The sequence below is a fragment of the Lissotriton vulgaris genome, unplaced genomic scaffold, assembly GCF_964263255.1.
Source record: "Lissotriton vulgaris unplaced genomic scaffold, aLisVul1.2 SCAFFOLD_214, whole genome shotgun sequence".
In the NCBI taxonomy this organism is placed as follows: Eukaryota; Metazoa; Chordata; class Amphibia; order Caudata; family Salamandridae; genus Lissotriton; species Lissotriton vulgaris.
This window is the reverse complement of record NW_028243866.1, coordinates 354,796-372,240: the sequence shown is the minus strand read 5'-3', so window position 1 is coordinate 372,240 and position 17,445 is coordinate 354,796.

Sequence of the window (17,445 nt, the reverse complement as noted above, 5' to 3'; positions counted from 1 at the left end):
GCTGAGTGAGCGGCCGTAGGGACTTTTCTGTTTTTTTCATTCGATATCTGTGCATTTTCTGTGCTGTGCAGGTTTGGGTGCAGGAGTGTTTCTAATGTGGTTTGTTGTCTCTGTGAGTGATGTTTGGATGGGGAACGAATTCTACAGTTGAGCGTGTTGCTATCTCAAAGATATAGCTTTGGTGCATGCATAACAAACACCATTCTTTCCCTTTCAACGTTTTTTTGCAGTCACAGACAGGAATATCACAAAGATGAACAAGCATTTGCAATGCAATAGGTCTCGCATTTGCGACATTTTAACAACACATAGATAAAAAAAAAAGGTTGCCATTTACAATGCCAATAGCTGAAACTCTCGCAAATGTGAGACCTAACCTATTGCTTTGCACATGCTTGTTTTGTAATGGGAGCAGTTTGGCCGTTGCTGTTGGCGGTTTAAGCCGCCATTAGATTGACCGTTGGTTGCTTCATGCTTCCGGCCGCGTTACTACAGCGCGCGCTTCCTTTGCCAATGGTGAAATGAATCCCAGCTACCGTACTAGGAAGTCCGGTTGGTTCTAAGATCGCCGCACTTCAGTACTTTCAGGAACTCGTTTTCTAATCTCGTTCACACTTGAGTGGACAAATCAGTGATTTGAACTGGAATGGTCTCCAGAGCAAAACTCCTTTTCAGCTTTCAAGTCTGGGTCAGCTGCACATTGAATCTAAAGGAAGGAGAACAAAAAAAAGGCTGCAGGTTTCACAAACTAGCACTGCCCACCTAGCCAGGACAAATAGGACAAGCACTGGCAAAGCCATACGGTCTGACCATGGAAATGTAGGGTGATGATTTTTTTTATCGCAAGCAAAGGCCCTAAAAGTACAAGCATTTACAATGCAATGGTTTTGCCTTTGTTAAAGTTAGAGCTATTGGCATTGCTCTTGACATTATTTTTATTTATGTTTTTTTTAAACATAAATAAATGGCGTTGTCATTTACAATGCCAATAGCTTATTCTCTCGCAAATGACACACACAAACACCCACAGAGAGCCCCCCACACACACACACAGAGCCCCCCCCACAAACAGAGCCCCCCCACACACACACCCACACAGAGCCCCCCACACACACACCCACACAGAGCCCCCCACACACACAGCCTCACAGAGCCCCCCACACACACCCACCCAGAGCCACACACCCACCCAGAGCCACACAAACACCCAGAGCCACACACACACCCAGAGCCACACACACACACCCAGATCCACACACATACACCCAGATCCACACACACCCACACACCCAGAGCCACACACACAACCACACACCCAGAGCCACACACACACCCAGAGCCACACACACCCACACACCCAGAGCCACACACCCAGAGCCACACACACCCAGAGCCACACACACCCAGAGCCACACACACCCAGAGCCACACACACCCAGAACAACCAAGGTCAGCCTCTTGTGCTAAAGAAATGGCCAGGATGCTTGTGATGTGCGTCGGTGAGAGGCTGAGGTGCTTCCGGATCTCGGGAACAGCCAGGCACCCGCCGCGCTCACACAACACCTGGGTCAGGAAGGATGAGATGGCAAGGTCGGACATGGAGGGCTGCTTGGCCGAATCTGACTCTGTGCTCTTCTTCCACATGGCGAGGATGAATGACTAAAATCACGTGTATAGCGCCTCGTACGCCCAGGGTGCTGGTGAGCGCTTCTGAGTTGCGTTATCTAAGGCTGTCAACAGGAGCAGTGCATGTGACAAGTCGCTTCCGAGGCCATCAGTGTAAATAACTGCATGCAGCCTGGCATTTCAAAGCCAGTGCACCTCTCTGAGTAAGAGTGCGGGTCACTCCGCTAGCTTGTGTGGAAAGTATCTCCTGGGTTTTCCGGTGCCACCAGTCACTCGTAGAACTGGTGCTTTTTTTTTTTTTAGATTATCACGGTTTGTCAAATCACTCCTGGAGTTGGTGAACTGAGTGCCGTAGGGAGCGTGCCCGTCACTGTCTAGAATTGGTCTAAACTCAAGAGGCGCCGCAGACGAGTAGGTCACTCCTACAGGTGGTGTACTGTGTGACGCCGGGTGCGTGCCAGTCACTCCCAGAGTTAGTGCACCGGGTACAGCCTGGGCTGCCGGGTGCGTGCCAGTCACTCCTAGAGTTAGTGCACCGGGTACAGCCTGGGCTGCCGGGTGCATGCCAGTCACTCCTAGAGTTGGTGCACCGAGCACAGTCTGGGTTGCCGCGTGCCTGTCAGTCGCTCCTGGAGCTGGGACAGGTCTGCCTTTGGTTTGCCAGGTGCATGCCGGTCACTCTAGACAACAGCTGATGTTCCCGGGAGGCTGGTCGGATACCGGTCACTCTCTCGCTCCTCTCTGTTTGCAGGACGCTCGTGCCTCCGACTGGCTCCCGTTAGTCTGTTGTTTCCCTTCAGTCATCCTCGCCCTTCCTCTTCTTCTTACAGCAGACTGAAGAAATGAAACCGAACCTGGGAGGGCAGCAGAGGGCGGGGCAGCAGAGACTGCAGGTGCGATGGAAACAACGCAGAACCTTGGTCTGTCTTATTATCCCCAGTAAAATGCCATTTTCAAATGTTTGAAATTTAAATGAAGTTATTTTGTGTCAGTCCCATGTGCCTTGTGGTGGCAGATTGCCCTATTTATGAAGGGAAAACATCTGTTTGGTTCATCTATGAATCTGTGTGTAGGGGCCATTTTAGTTATTGATAAAATCAAGAACACAGGGCGTAATAACCCCGCAGCCACCGCGATGAGGGAGGGGGGGGGCTGACGAAACGAAGCTGCGGCCAATCGCAGCGCGGCTCCAGCGATGACGCGGCAGCTCGAGAACCACTCTTAGCGCGGCGGCACTGAGGGGGCTCGACCGCCTCAGCCAATGGTAGAGCAGCTCCTTCGTTCTTGCTCTCCGTGGCCCCGGCGAGGTCCTCAAGTTATTCTCGGCCCCGGGCAGCGGCGGCAATCAGGGAGGCAGCGTTTGCACCGTAGTAGGAGGCGGCAGAGCGCTCGGGTGCCACTAGTGCCTTACCAGATTCGGGGGCGTTCCCGAGAATCGGCTTTCGGCGTGACGTAGCCAAAAGCCAAAAATTCTCGGGAACGCCCCCGAATCTGGTCCGAGATTGACGGACAGAGCCTTCTCCCAATGGCTAGCCTCCATTTATGGAGCTAGCCAATGAGAGAGTGGGGACGGTCCAGTCCCCACACACAGATATCATTAAGTTTTTCCTAGCACATGCGTACTTCGTACGCATTGGCTAGGCAAAACCTAAAAATGAAGGGAGGAAAATAGGTCAATCATGCTGCTACCTAAAGATGGCGGCTTGCAATAAACTATTTCAAATGAAAACATTTTTTTCCATTTCAAATCATTTTAAAATAAACATACAATGATGCTTCCTACCGGGTAGGTAAGAGGCTTTTTTTTTAGTTTTAATGTACATTACAGTAAAGTATGATTCTCACTGGTGCAAAGAAATAGTATTATTAGCTTTGAATTGCTGTAACAAAGTCATGGTTTATACACGAAAGGGTGCATTAAACATAAAAAGGACGAAGAATGAATAGACAATACTGTGGTAAATTATTGATGGATCAACATTGCCTCATACTGTATGCCGTAGTAAATGAAAGCAAAATGTGAATGACAGTTCAACAGACCAGTGGATGAAAAGGGCTGACCAGAAACCTATACTATGGTTGGTCGAAGCAAAAGTTGAATGACAGTTGACTTGACCAATGGATTAAGGTAGTGATCCAGAGTATATATATATATATATATATATATATATATATATATATATATATATATATATATATATATATATATATATATATATATATATATATATATTCAAATCCACCTCCTTTGTAACGCCGGGACACCGTGACAGCGGTGCATAAAGGGGCAAAGGTCCCCCTTTGTTGTATACAGGTCCACAAAACGTAGTAAAACTACGTAAATGCACTCCCCTTGGAAGAATCGGATTTAAGAAATCATTAGCAGAGTGCGCTTTTCCAAAAGTTCTTGTTTATTTAGAGTGCAGCATCGTGACAGCTCATGGAAACAAAAAACCCAACGCGTTTCAGCGAGGAAACTCGCCTTGATCACGGGATCACGATGTTTTTGCCGCCATTACGGACTGATTAAAATACAGAAAAGTGGTAGTTAACAGTGTAGACGGACATTCAAATCATTGTCAAGCTGTCTCACAGTGCGGTGGCCATTTTAACACTTGTAAAAGAATAAATCATTCAGCATTAAAAGGACGTTTCATATCACAGTAAATGCCAATAAATATGTGTTGAAACCTAAAATCCCATCTTCAACATTTCAGAACCAATGGATATATAAACATTCAGAATAAAGTGCAAGTGCGCTTTAAAATCAATTCCATTTTCTAAAGATATGCGTGTGTTAGGGCAAGTGCCCATATAACAAAAAAGTGGGAGGGCATTTAAATGTTTTTCTAGAATTCCTTATCGTATGCTGACCAACAAACTTTTACACATGAACGTAATTATTAACCCTGGGACAGCTAACAATGAATATCAGATTGTTACACGTGGCTTTGTCTATAGGGAAAACTTTGAATGAATGGAATGTGGGCTTTTTGGTAATACAACGGATCTAACACATCCTTATTATTTTCATAAAGTGCCAGTGCTTGTATGTAAACAATAATACTCTCTTACTGTAAACAATTTATTCATATTGCACATAAGTGCAAATAAAGTGCAAGTGCTTTAATGTAAACAATAATACACTATGCTTCTACTGTAAACAATCCACTATTATTGCACGCTAGAATAAAAAGTCAGTGCAAAAAGAGATTCCAATACCACTACATATGTCAGCAGTGATATACTCTTAATGTAAGCATTTTCCCATTCCATTCTTTTCGACCCAATGTCAACGTGATTTCTCACATTATACTACCACTAATTTATTAAAAGAAAAAAGGGGGGAAGGTTTATTAAAAACACTAACAATTCATACTTTTTCTGTGCAGTTTTGATTTGCTCAAGGCTATTTTCTTATTTCTTCAATTATACTCAGAACCGGGACAGACATGTATGGAGATCCTCATCTACATTCAAATCCTGCGGCTCTTTACAATTTAACTCTAAAATAAAATAAGTCTCCAACCTCCTTAGCTCTCCCTTTCTGTCACCTCCTCTCTTTTTCTTCGGGACCTCTGCTATGCAAGTATATTGTAAGCCTGCAGGGTTACTTTGGTGGTGTGACTCAAAATGCCGCGCAACGGGGTAAGATCTGTCCTGATTCACAATTGCACGCCTGTGCTGTAGGATTCGCTGGTGCACGGGTAGAGTAGTGCTCCCAATATATATCTTGGGGCATGGGCATTGTAATAAATATACCACATAGTCACTTTTGCAGTTTATAGCACTCCTGATGGTAACTGTCTTGTAAAAAGATCTTTTAAAATTGGTACGATTCATCCCATGTTGACATGCTTTGCATTTAAAACATTTTTAAGAGGAGGAGCTACGCTAGCAACCAAGATGGCTGTGTAAGCTCCCAGCTCCGTCGACCTCCGTCATTAGCTGACAAATCCTGTAATTAATACTGATTTCGCGCCCGACCCCTGTGTGGCTGAATCGTTGCGGAGTCTAAAGGTGCAATCCCGGGATTTTTATCGACTCGATTGATGAAGTTACGCCGTGTTTCATTTTTGGCCTAACCCAGCGTGTGAGCCGGGGCCTCGAGTACTGACCCAGCCGGGTTTCAGTTGAATAACATCGGCCGTGGGACTTGGGCAGAGTCCGGTCTTTCGAAGTGGAGGTTATCCTAGCCTGATTCGGATGGTGGTCCTGCGGTCCGGTTGATACTAAAGGAACGGCGACAAGAAGTGTCTGCGGCTGTGGACGGGGGTCCATGTCCCGCGGACCCTGCTGCGTCCCCCGGGGTCGGCGGGTTGGGATCCTCGCTCGCGGCGGTAGGGTAAAGATCGCTGAATCAACAGGTCGCCCACCGTTACCGTCTGCCCCGCTATTGCCTGTCCCCCCGGAGTAGTCGTCCTCCGGGGTTAAAGACCTGATTGACATCGAGCGAGAGGAGATGGATCGGACGGAGTGTGTGCCGTCACTGGGGACCGTAATGGCCGCCATCGGGGCACTTCATTCGCAAGTGGAAGCCATCATCAACAAAATGGTCGTAACGATTGAGTCTTTGTGTTTGAGACCAGACTCCGACCCTTTTCTAGACCTGAAACACGCTCTGTCTCCCACGAAGCAGGTTTTAACTGAGAAAGAGTGCCCAGAGCGGAAACTAGAACTGATGTCCTTAGTCAGCGCATGAGTAACAACTTGCGAGCTTGGAACTCCTGAAAGTCTAGTATATTCAACAGTGCTACCGCCCGAGATGGAACCATCCGATCTTTCACTTCTGGAGAACTCCTTCAGTACTTTCTGGATTGACCTCTTATTTTTCTCTTCCCATCTGGTTCTACTAGGTTCTCGGAGGAAACAATATCGAGACTTACTGTCGGTGGGGGTGTATCTCTGTATGGTTGATGGACTTCAAGAACTAACTTTTTTGACTCGCTCCAGTTGTAATGGTTTCAACCTTTTTGAACGCTTTGACTCTCCTGCAAACATGGCGGTTCTAACGGAGGGAGTTCGCACGAAGGATCGGAGGGGCCAGGGATGAGTTTGACTGTCTGGGTTCGATATAAAGACTTCATTTGATACAGGACTTGCACCTATATTGATGCGGGAGGTTGGGCAGTTTTTATAACTTCCCCTATTTGTTTGGCGAGTAATTTCTTTTTTTTTAAACGTTTTGACTGCGTGTAGGGGTCGTTTCCTTTTGGCGGGGGGAGGGGAGACCGGGAGCCTGTATGACAAATTCCTCCTCCATGTTTTACTGTATTCAGTACCTAGTTACCTAGTATGTAGCGTGAAGCATTCTCAAAAAGACTACCACAGGATGAAATAATGTGTCTCCCTGGTGGACTAGTGGGGTTTTTGTGTATCTTCGGTAACATATAGAAGACTTGAACCATAGGATTCTCTTGTTTAATAAATTTGTGCTCATCCCAGCTAAGGAGCCCATTTTCTTTCCAATGGTCCAATCTTTCATAGAATTCCACAATCACATTCTCATATTCTTTGAGACTTATTCTGCTATAGCAACTACAATCCTGCAGCTGACTCAGAGCTTCTTTTTTATATTGCTCTCTTCCCCAAAGAACCACGTTACCCCCTTTGTCCGAAGGTTTTATTAAGAGTCCATCTTCAACCTGTAATTTTTTCACTGTCTTATAATAAAGTGCTTTCTTGGGATTCATTTTCTGTTTTCTTTGATTTTCTTGAAAATATAGGTATTTCAAATCTCTAGTTATATTTTCCCCAAATAAATCCACATTGTCTTTTGTAGTCTGTGGGAGAAACTTCGAAGGTGCTCTGAAGGGTGTATGGTTATTTAAGTTTAAGCTAGTATCTAGTTCAATAGTTTCATCTCTTTCCAGTTGGTAAGCACCGTCCATTAATGTTATCATGTCCGTCATAGCCGGTATATCATTGACACTCAAAAAGGCAGTAGGGGTATCCACCACAATCTCTACTTCAGACTCCTGAATGTTTTTCCGTCCTGCATGTAACTTGGCCAATTTTAATTTCCTGATGTAACGGTAAAGGTCCATTCTACTGTTTGGATAATTAAAATCATTGGTGTCACAGTATGAAAGGCCTAGCTTTAAGATTGTTTTATCATCTTTAGTTAACATCATGGAACTCAAATTAATAATAGTTGCATCCTTGTCACTTTCTTCCATTATTTATTTGTATTTGAGCGCAAGGATCTTTTTGTTTGCCAGCCTTGTGCTCCTCCTGTACTCTTCGCCTCCTCTTCTTTGTCGTCTTTTCCTCGGCCCCTTCCCCATCCTCTTCCCTTTCCCATGCGATGGTCGGACTGTTGTTCCATGATCATAAAATGGAATTCGTCAGTCACAGGTAATCTTATATCATTTGGCCCTTTCCGGCTTCCATCATCTGATTCCTGTTCAGAGCCGGTATCCGAACTTACATTGCTTGGCATGACTGTTTGTTGGGTGGCTTGTCCACTAAAGATTTTCTGGCGCCTAGCCATATCGAATTTCTTGGCAAAAGTGTAGATGCGCCCTGATTCATAATCTATACGGTCTCTTATGAACTTGGTGGACTTTCTATCTTTGATGCGCTTCTCATATTTCTCCAATTTAATTTTCAAATCTGTTTTAAATTTGCCAATTCGGGTCTTCTCCTCATGGTTTTCTAGGGTCTCAATTAGCTCTTTCAGCTTCTCCATCACCTCTAAACGTTATATATATATATATATATATATATATATATATATATATATATATATATATATATATATATATATATATATATATATATATATAGACCTTTTTTAATGTTGGGAGTTTTATGCGCATTTGAGGCTGGTGAAGCTTCTAGTGCTCACATCTAGGCCAGACCTAACAGCAGTCTTTACTACAAGATAGCCTGGAAAAACTACATACAAAGCAATTATATATCACTCTAGGTATTCACTTTGACATTGCTGGCCATGCCAATATTTTACATATTATTGTTTTGTTATACAAAGCAAGACTCTCTTCATTGTGCCACCAGACTATTAACTGTAAGTCCCAGGTCCTTTAATGTATGTCTGTATTGGTGTATATTTAGCACAAACCTAGCTATGAAGTGACTGATTGCTGTATTTTATGTGAGGGGTTAGGAGACGACTTGATCGTTTACATCAAGTGGGGATTTCAAAAATACATTTTACTCACAATTTCAGGCACAGGAAAATTAAGACATTTGCCCAGAATCACACAATGTTTAATCAAATGCTGAGGGTGGAAATCTGAACCTAGGCCCCCAGGTTTGAAAGGTGTCGGCTCTGCCTGCTGGACCACATCTCCTCACTCTAAACCTCATTATCCGCTGTTTGCCCAAGTTATCCACCTGGAAGCATGCTGAACAGAAGCACCAGCCTGTGCTGGGCTCAGAGCACCAGGGCATCTCTGCAGAACCAAGCGAGAAACAACATTTTACCCTTACTTTTTCCTAATAATATAAGGAAGGAAGCAACACCAGAAAGGAAATTTATTCTGTCGCATAAATATTTCTACATACTAGGAATAGCGTGTTAATACTTCAAAAAATAATATTTTTGTAAGTTGATCTAAGAAAAATTATGTTGTGCAATTTGTACGCTTTCAGAGCCCAACTACCACCCCAATGTCGCATTCACGACCTCTAGTCTTTTGACCCTGGTTATACAGCACTCCGCTGCCTTTCAGCTAGGCGCTATAGAAGTTCCACCACATACATATAGGACACCCAGCCAAAACATCCTAAAAAGAGGAAGGAAGAAAGAAATGACCATCGCGGAAGCTACCAACAACTCCCAAATACAGGTGATCTATCTGACAACCAGAGTCCGAGGGGAACACAGCGGAATACTAACAATGGCATCTGGCCAGTCCCTCAGCAAACCTGGAGGTAAACTTAGGGGTAGAAGAGACCATAACAGGCCTCTAAAAAGCAGAGCAAGGGAGTGAGCAACCCAAGGTAAACTAACCTTAACTCAAACATGAAACAGTGGAGCATGTGTAAAGACCACATACATTAAATCATCAATTGATGGAGTTCAAGAGCCTGTCAAATCATAGTTAAACATCACAATGACCACAATTAAGTGCCTAAATGAGGTAAAAATGCAAAACCATTGGTCTATTAAACCAGAGCGCTGCCACAGGGCTACCCAAAGGGGCACTGATTTGCATATGGCTGGGTCCAAACTGGTATGGCACGGTGAGCAAATCGATGGATTGAGGTCCAGATCTCTGTACTGGGGCGAATGTATGACATTGTTCTGCATTCTGTCCATCAATTGTTCTTTTGGCATTTGTCACCCCGAGTGGGAAGGGTATGCCCAGACGTGGCTCCCGTACTCTCCATTCCACTGGAGTCAAGCTATCCTGGCTGATGAGGGCTGAAAGCCTGAAACCGGTGCTAGGTTGCTTGTTTCCAGTCCAGGGAGGACCTGTCCTGGCAGTTCGGGCAGGACTGTTCCCAATGGGCGCACTGTCAAGACTGATTTGCATATGGCTGGGTCCAAACTAGAATGGCATGGTGAGCAAAAAAACTATGGATGGAGGCCCAGATCTCTGTACTGAGGTGAATGTATGACATTGTTCTGCATTCTGTCCATCAATTGTTCTTTTTGCATTTGTCACCCCGAGTGGGAAGGGTATGCCCAGACGTGGCTCCCGTACTCTCCATTCCACTGGAGTCAAGCTATCCTGGCTGATGAGGGCTGAAAGCCTGAAACCGGTGCTAGGTTGCTTGTTTCCAGTCCAGGGAGGACCTGTCCTGGCAGTTCGGGCAGGACTGTTCCCATTGGGCGCACTGTCAAGACTGATTTGCATATGGCTGGGTCCAAACTAGAATGGCATGGTGAGCAAAAAAACTATGGATGGAGGCCCAGATCTCTATACTGAGGTGAATGTATGACATTGTTCTGCATTCTGTCCATCAATTGTTCTTTTTGCATTGGTCACCCCCGAGTGGGATGGGTATGCCCAGACCTGGGTCCCGTGCTTTCCATGCCACTGGAGTCAAGCTATCCTGGCTGATGAGGGCTGAAAGCCCGAAACCAGTCCTAGGATGCTTGTTTCCAGTCCAGAGAGGACCTGTCCTGGCAGTTTGGGCTGGACTGTTCGCACACCGTCAAGACTGATTTGCATATTAGCTGGGTCCAAACTGGAATGGCATGGTGAGCAAAACAGCGATGGATTTATGCCCAGATCTCTGTACTGAGGTGAATGTATGACATTGTTCTGCATTCAGTGCATCAATAGTTTTTTTTAAATTTCTCACCCCAAGTGGGACTGGTATTAGCTGAAAGCCCAAAATCGGTCCTAGGATGCTTTTTTCCAGTCCAGGGAGGGCCTGGCCTGGAAGTTCGGGCTGGACTGTTCCCATTGGGTGCACCGTCAAGACTGATTTGCATATGGCTGGGTCCAAACTGGAATGACACGGTGTGCAAAAAAACGATGGATTTAGGCCCAGATCTCTGTAATTGGATGAATGTATGACATTGTCCATCAATTGTTCTTTTTGCAAGAACACAAGTGAGGCATAGAACACAACAGGATTTATTGGGTCAGGAACCTCCTAACCCAGTCCAAGATCTTTATCCAAAAGCAGTTGAACTTCGCCTTCAAAACCCTCAATAATCTCTTCGATGCCACAGACACTGCTGCTCTGCTTGGGACACCGAAGATTACCTAAACAAACCGCGATGTTTCAGACATGAATTCGTAGATTTGCATGCTTCACAACACGTGAAAGAGGACATTGGCGTGCGCGCACACACAAAGCACACGCTGCTCACACAGCATGGAGGTAAAAGTAAGACCCTAGGTATTGGGTAGAAAAACCTTTTCTCAGGTGAGAACCGGTAGTATGCAACACTTAAGGTATCCAACAACAGACTTCACCACCACTAAACATCTGTAAGACTCACAGAAACCTTATCTGAACAAGCTGACAGGAGTCACCCTGGAACACACAATAGGTGATGGTGGGATGTGGGTAACGACTTAAGCTGCTGACTTCGGAGCCAGTAGGAACCAGGTTCGAGCCTCAGTGTGGGTGTAAAAATCCTATGATTCTGGGCAGATTATTTAACTTCCCCTGCCTACAATTCAGTTCCTTGAAACCCTCACCTGTGACTTGCGGCACTTTACAAATCCAGGATTGATTGATTGATGGGGGGATGCTTGCAGTTTGTCTAACTAATAGCAATCACCCAGGTCAATCAATCAATCAGGGGTTTATATAGAGTGACTACTCACCTGTGAGGGCCTCAAGGCGTGGGGTGGGAGAACTGCTGGTCTGTTTCTGCACAGGGTTCAAACAAAGAGCCATGTCTTGAGATTCTTCCTGAATGGACAGTGGCTAGGACCAGTTGGGCAGAGCGAAAAAGTCTGGTGGATATGTGGAATGAGAGACGGTGGTGGTGCTGCGTCATCGATAGCTTTGTAGGCATGTGTGAGGAGTTTGAAAGTGATTCTTTTGATGAGTGGAAGCCAGTGGCGTTCTCAAAGGTGTTCAGTGATGTGGCTGTGGCCGGGGATGTTGAGGACCAGTTTGGCTGTGGCGTTTTGAATGTTCTGTAGTTTCCCGATGAGTTTCTGGGTGACGCCAGTGCAGAGTGTGTTACCTTAGTCGAGTCTGCTGGTGATGAGTGTGTGGGTGGGTGACCGTCTATCTAGATTCTGTGGGGGTCCATCTGAATGCTTATCAAAGCAGGCAGAGTGTGAGGAAGCAAGATGAAATGCTGTAGCGACAGGGTAATTTTAGTCTATTTTCAGACAGGTGATGTCTATAATCTACTACCATTTTAGTCCTAGTTGCATTTGCGTTCATTTGTAGGGCTTAACTATGCGGTTTGACAGGGTTTAGTGCCTTTTTCTGTTTTCTTGGACCTACAGGCCCGAAAGCTAGAGAGAAGCCATTTTGTATTTCTGCCTCGACTGTTCGAGGCGCTCGCAGGGTAAAGGTAGTGTTTAGAATTCATCCTGTTGTTCGCTAGAGAGGAACCGGTCAAGACTGGCCCTTATCGAAGGAATGTGTTTGTCTCCCCGGCTCTAGACGCAATACGCAGGTGGCCACTGAGGAAGGCGAAGGCAGCCGGGGACTGGTACAGGAATTCGGTGGGAGTCGGCCTAATATCGGAATTTTCCATAGAGAAAGTGAGCTCTATATTATCAAGGAGCAAGTAGAGAGGAGAGAGAGAGAGCAGCGTGTGAAGTAGACAGAAGAAGTTGGTCCAAAGGCTGGTGCATAGAGATTGATACCATCAGCTAATCGAAATCCTGAAACGGAGAGAGAGAGTGATTGAGAATCCTGTAGTGACATCATACAGGAGTGGCAGAGACTAAGTCCAGAAGAGGGTTCGAGAATCCTGGAACCATGGCAGCGTAGATGAGGCGTAGCGGTGCAGACGTGTATTCGTGAGCCATAGAGGGAGAGCAGAGTCCCGAGCACATTGAAGACAAAGCGAGAGAGAGAGAGAGAGGAATCATCTCCGCTGCTGAAATGGAAAGGCACACGTCTAAGGTGAGGCGTTCTGAGCTTAGTGTAGAATACATCTAACCATTCATTTTTATCCCCTTTTAGGTTATAGGTAGCGACTAACTTAATTCAAGTGTCATTTGCTCATGAGGGGAGAGTGTGAACTTCATTTGGGAAATAACTCTTAAAGATGAATCCCCATTACTGTCCCCATTAGTGTATATCGTCGGGTGACGTTAAAGAGATTGTCAGGTGGCATTTAAGATATTGTCGGGTGACGTTAAAGATATCGTCCGGTGACGTTAAAGACATCGTCCGGTGACGTTAAAGACATCGTCCGGTGACGTTAAAGATAACAGTCTTACGGGACTATAAATATAGCGTTAAAGATATCGTCGGGCGACGTTAAAGAATATAAGATGAGGTAATTATAGGATAAGATATCGAATCCATTAGGTGTTAGTGGTATCTGTGATTATACAGGCTTGTAAATAGCTTCTTTTCACTTTCTCAGGTGAGTATTCTAGATATCTTGTAAATAGTGGCCTGAGAAGAGTGTCGTTACGTGACGACTGGGTTAGCCACAGTTGGTGAGCTGCCTGTCCTGAGAATCCGGTCGTTACAAATGCCCCGGTAGCATTCAAACCCTTGCCACCTCAGTTTGTACCCAGTCATATGCAAATCAGTCTTGACCCTGCTCCAGTAGGAACAGTCCGGGTTCAACTGCCAGGCCAGGCCCACCCCCCATGAATCAGAAGAAAAGCAACTTGAGACCAAATTCTTCAATTGGTTCTCGTCAGTCGGGTGCAACCTGGTTCCAGTGGCTCAGTGAGCATGTGACTCAAGTCTGGGCATACGCTTGCAGTCACCCTCGACCATATGTATGGATATAACACCCCTTATCCAACAGGGATTATAGATTTGCTGATAAACGCCAAAAAGTATGAATCGTCTCTAGGAGATTCACAGATTGCTTTGTCTCAGAATTAATAAAGAAACGTTGGGGCAGATTTACAAGCCCCTTGCAACACTTTTACGCCGCCGTTGAGTCACTTTTGTGACACAGCGGCGACGTAAACCATACGCCATGTTGCGACTTATTTACAGCCTGAGGCATCTAGGCAGGTGCGTCACGTTGTAAAACCCTGCGCCACATGAAACCTGCATCAGGTTTATTGTGGGCGTTCTGTCGCAGGGTGGGCGTTCCCTCGCAGGAAAGCCCCATAAAACTGACACAGTGAAATCTACAAGATTTCACTGAGTCAGTTTTACGACGCTGCTGCATCAAATCCTTTCACCTGCCTGAAGCAGGCGTAAGGAGTGACGCACCACGTTTAGTATGGGCGGCTCCTGTGCATTGCAGGAGTTGTGTCATGCTTGAGATGCGACTCCAGCAATGCCCCACCTGTACGCCACAAGATGCGTCATGCATCTGCCCCTCGTTGCACCATGGTGCGCCGCATTGTGAATGCGACGCATCTGTGGTGGCGCAAGGGGGGGGATTACGTGACGCATCTGTTCTGGCGAATCTCTGCTGATTTGCATCCGAAGTTGTAAATCTACCCAGTTTTTTCTACAAAGCCTGTTTTTTGTTTTGTTTTTAAGACAAATTAATTGCCTACAACTCTCTCAGAAACGTAAGGTACTCAAGAAAAAGGTTTTGCCACACTCCTCTTCACATGTCTGAGTTCAGGTCTGAAAACAGAGAGGAAGGGTTTTATTCCTCGCCCGACCCCCTCCCCCCACCCCCCAACAAACTCAGTAGAGACACAAGCACTTCGTGACTCAATGGCATTTAGGCATCTTTTTAAATGAAGAGGGTGGCTTTTCATTAGCAGAAAAATACTATAGTTATTTATAATAATAATAAAAAAATAGACCACTGATGCTTCTCTCAACAACAAACGACATGTTATATTGCCGGGGTTGCTACTCGGCTGCAACACCCCTTTTAGCCAGATGGGCTGGTCAAATCCTCTTACTAAGAGGTTGTGACTGTACCAATTTTCTTTTCATCTCATCTGTTACCCGATTACTAGTGTGTTGTGTTTATGCTCTCCATAGGATAACACTGAATTAGGTGGGTACAAATTCCCTCTATTTGTATCCCCCTCATACAGGATTAAAATGAAAGTGGATTGTGTAAGGGCTTTATTTAGGAAACTATCCTCCTCACTAAAATAAATATAAGCCTGATGCACAAACCGGCAGTTGTCTCTGCACTCCATACAAGTATATGGTATACGTATACAAGAATAGCAGAAAATAATCACTTCTAGTGCTGGTCGCCCATGTCATCATGTGCCTTACCACCCAAATACACAGCACCACACGTGGCAGCGCTGCAAGCAAAACCTGAGGGGTCCTCTCAAGTGAATAGGAGGTTGTTACTTCAGTAAAGCCAGTCTGGGAAAGGTTGGCCAGCACAATTCCTATTTGGGGGTGTGTGGGTTCCCTAAGATAAAGAGCTCAAAACTCAGGGACTTTGTATCTCTTAGAATGTCAGTGTTTTAAAGCCTCATACCTGTTGCCCAATGACATCAACTCCCGCATTCTCCTTGGCAGCTTTCAGAAGTCATAAAAAAACCTTTCATTCAAACAAGAGGTCTATCTGAGAATTTGGCTTCTTCGACAATTCAACCTAAAAGCGAATATTTTCACAGTCTTTGACTTAATGTAACATGTCTCTAAATCAGAGATCTTCAAGTTTTTTGATTCTGAGACCCCCAAGTCAAAATATTTTAGGCATGAGGACCTACTCCGGCCAATTTCTAGAACTTGGTACTCATCATTGAAAATTATCGACAACCATAAATGTCCTGAATTCCCATAGCAGACCATTTGTAAAGTGGGGAGATAATATTAAACAATGTTTAGCAAACCAAAGGTCAGTGAGAGTGGGGGTGTGGTCAAATGTGTGGCTAAAAACAAAGCCTCATTTATGAGGAACTGGCTGGCATTGGGCAGCGCAGCAAGTCATCTTGCTGGTCTGTCGTAGGCCAGTGTGAAAGGACAGGAATGCACCTTATTTATGAAATATGGTGCATTCATGTACTTTCCCACTGCATTGGTGCACAGATCGCTGCCTAGCGCCTATGTAGGCAGGATTGTTTTTGTGCAGGAAGGGGCACCTTCCTGCACAAAAAAATCATGAGAGGGGTTTACCTCTTTCTATGTGAGATGCAGAATGCAGCACACATGGAAAGAGAAAAAAAGATTAAGGAGAAATGAAAACATTTCTCCTCGTTATGCTTAATGGGGGAAGGCGTAAGGGTTTGTAGCTGCCCCAGGTTTACATGGTTTTAAAACTATCTGGGGTGGCATCAAAATCCATGGGTGTTGCATGGGAGCACTACCCGCAAAGCCCATGGAACACCTACTTGACAGAGTAAGACAACGCAGGGACCTGCAATGCTTTGTCTTACTCCATGTCTATGAGGCGAGGCAAAGCCATGCAGGGTGACTTTGGGTCGCCTCATAGGTATGATTGAGACACTTGTGCTGGCGGAGGTTCAAAAATGTGACGCCCTGGCAACGCAAGCCTCTCATAAAGCAGCCCCAAAATATTTTGTTTGTTTTTTAGGTCTTTCACCATCAGGTGGCTACATATTTAAATTAATGGGTAGCTTAAATGAAAAATACATTTGTAAAAGTTGTTACTCAGTGAGAAATGCACTGGAGCACATTAGGAAACCTCTATTAGTTAATGCACTGCAGAGGTCTGTGTGTAACCAGAGAGTCACAGAATTAGACTTGGTTGGTGCAGTGGAGAGTAGGGACTAGGGCTACGATGCCACAGCCTGTGACAGAAAGCACAGAGTGTGTAAGTTATTATTTTAAAGTTGCATTACACATAAGATAGACTGCTACGAACTGTTCAAATAGTGTTATGATAAAAATGGAGCTTCCAAAATGTAGATTTTATTAATATCAGACCTTAAGTAATGCCATTTCTTTTGCATAACTTTCCCTTCAGTACCTCCTCAGTAGTGCTAAGTGCGGCGTCAATGCAATTACGACTAAAAACATGCTCTTCACGGCCCAGTTGTTAACTCTTCCTACTACCACAAAAAAAAAATCTTTGCCCTCATAATGCTCGGAGTGATTCGAGCAATTAAAGCCAGAACCGCTCCCAAGCACCCTTTACATTTGCAGATTAACTCACACATTTGCATTTCATTTAGGCAAGCAGGCACGCTGGCACAAAGGATTGTTTTACCTGTCTGCCCGGCCTTTTTCTTTCACAGCTGAGGAGACTCAATTAACGTCAGCTGAAGAACAGAAGAAGCCTGGATGATTGTATTTTTGCTTATCACACATTTTAGATTCCAGACAGAA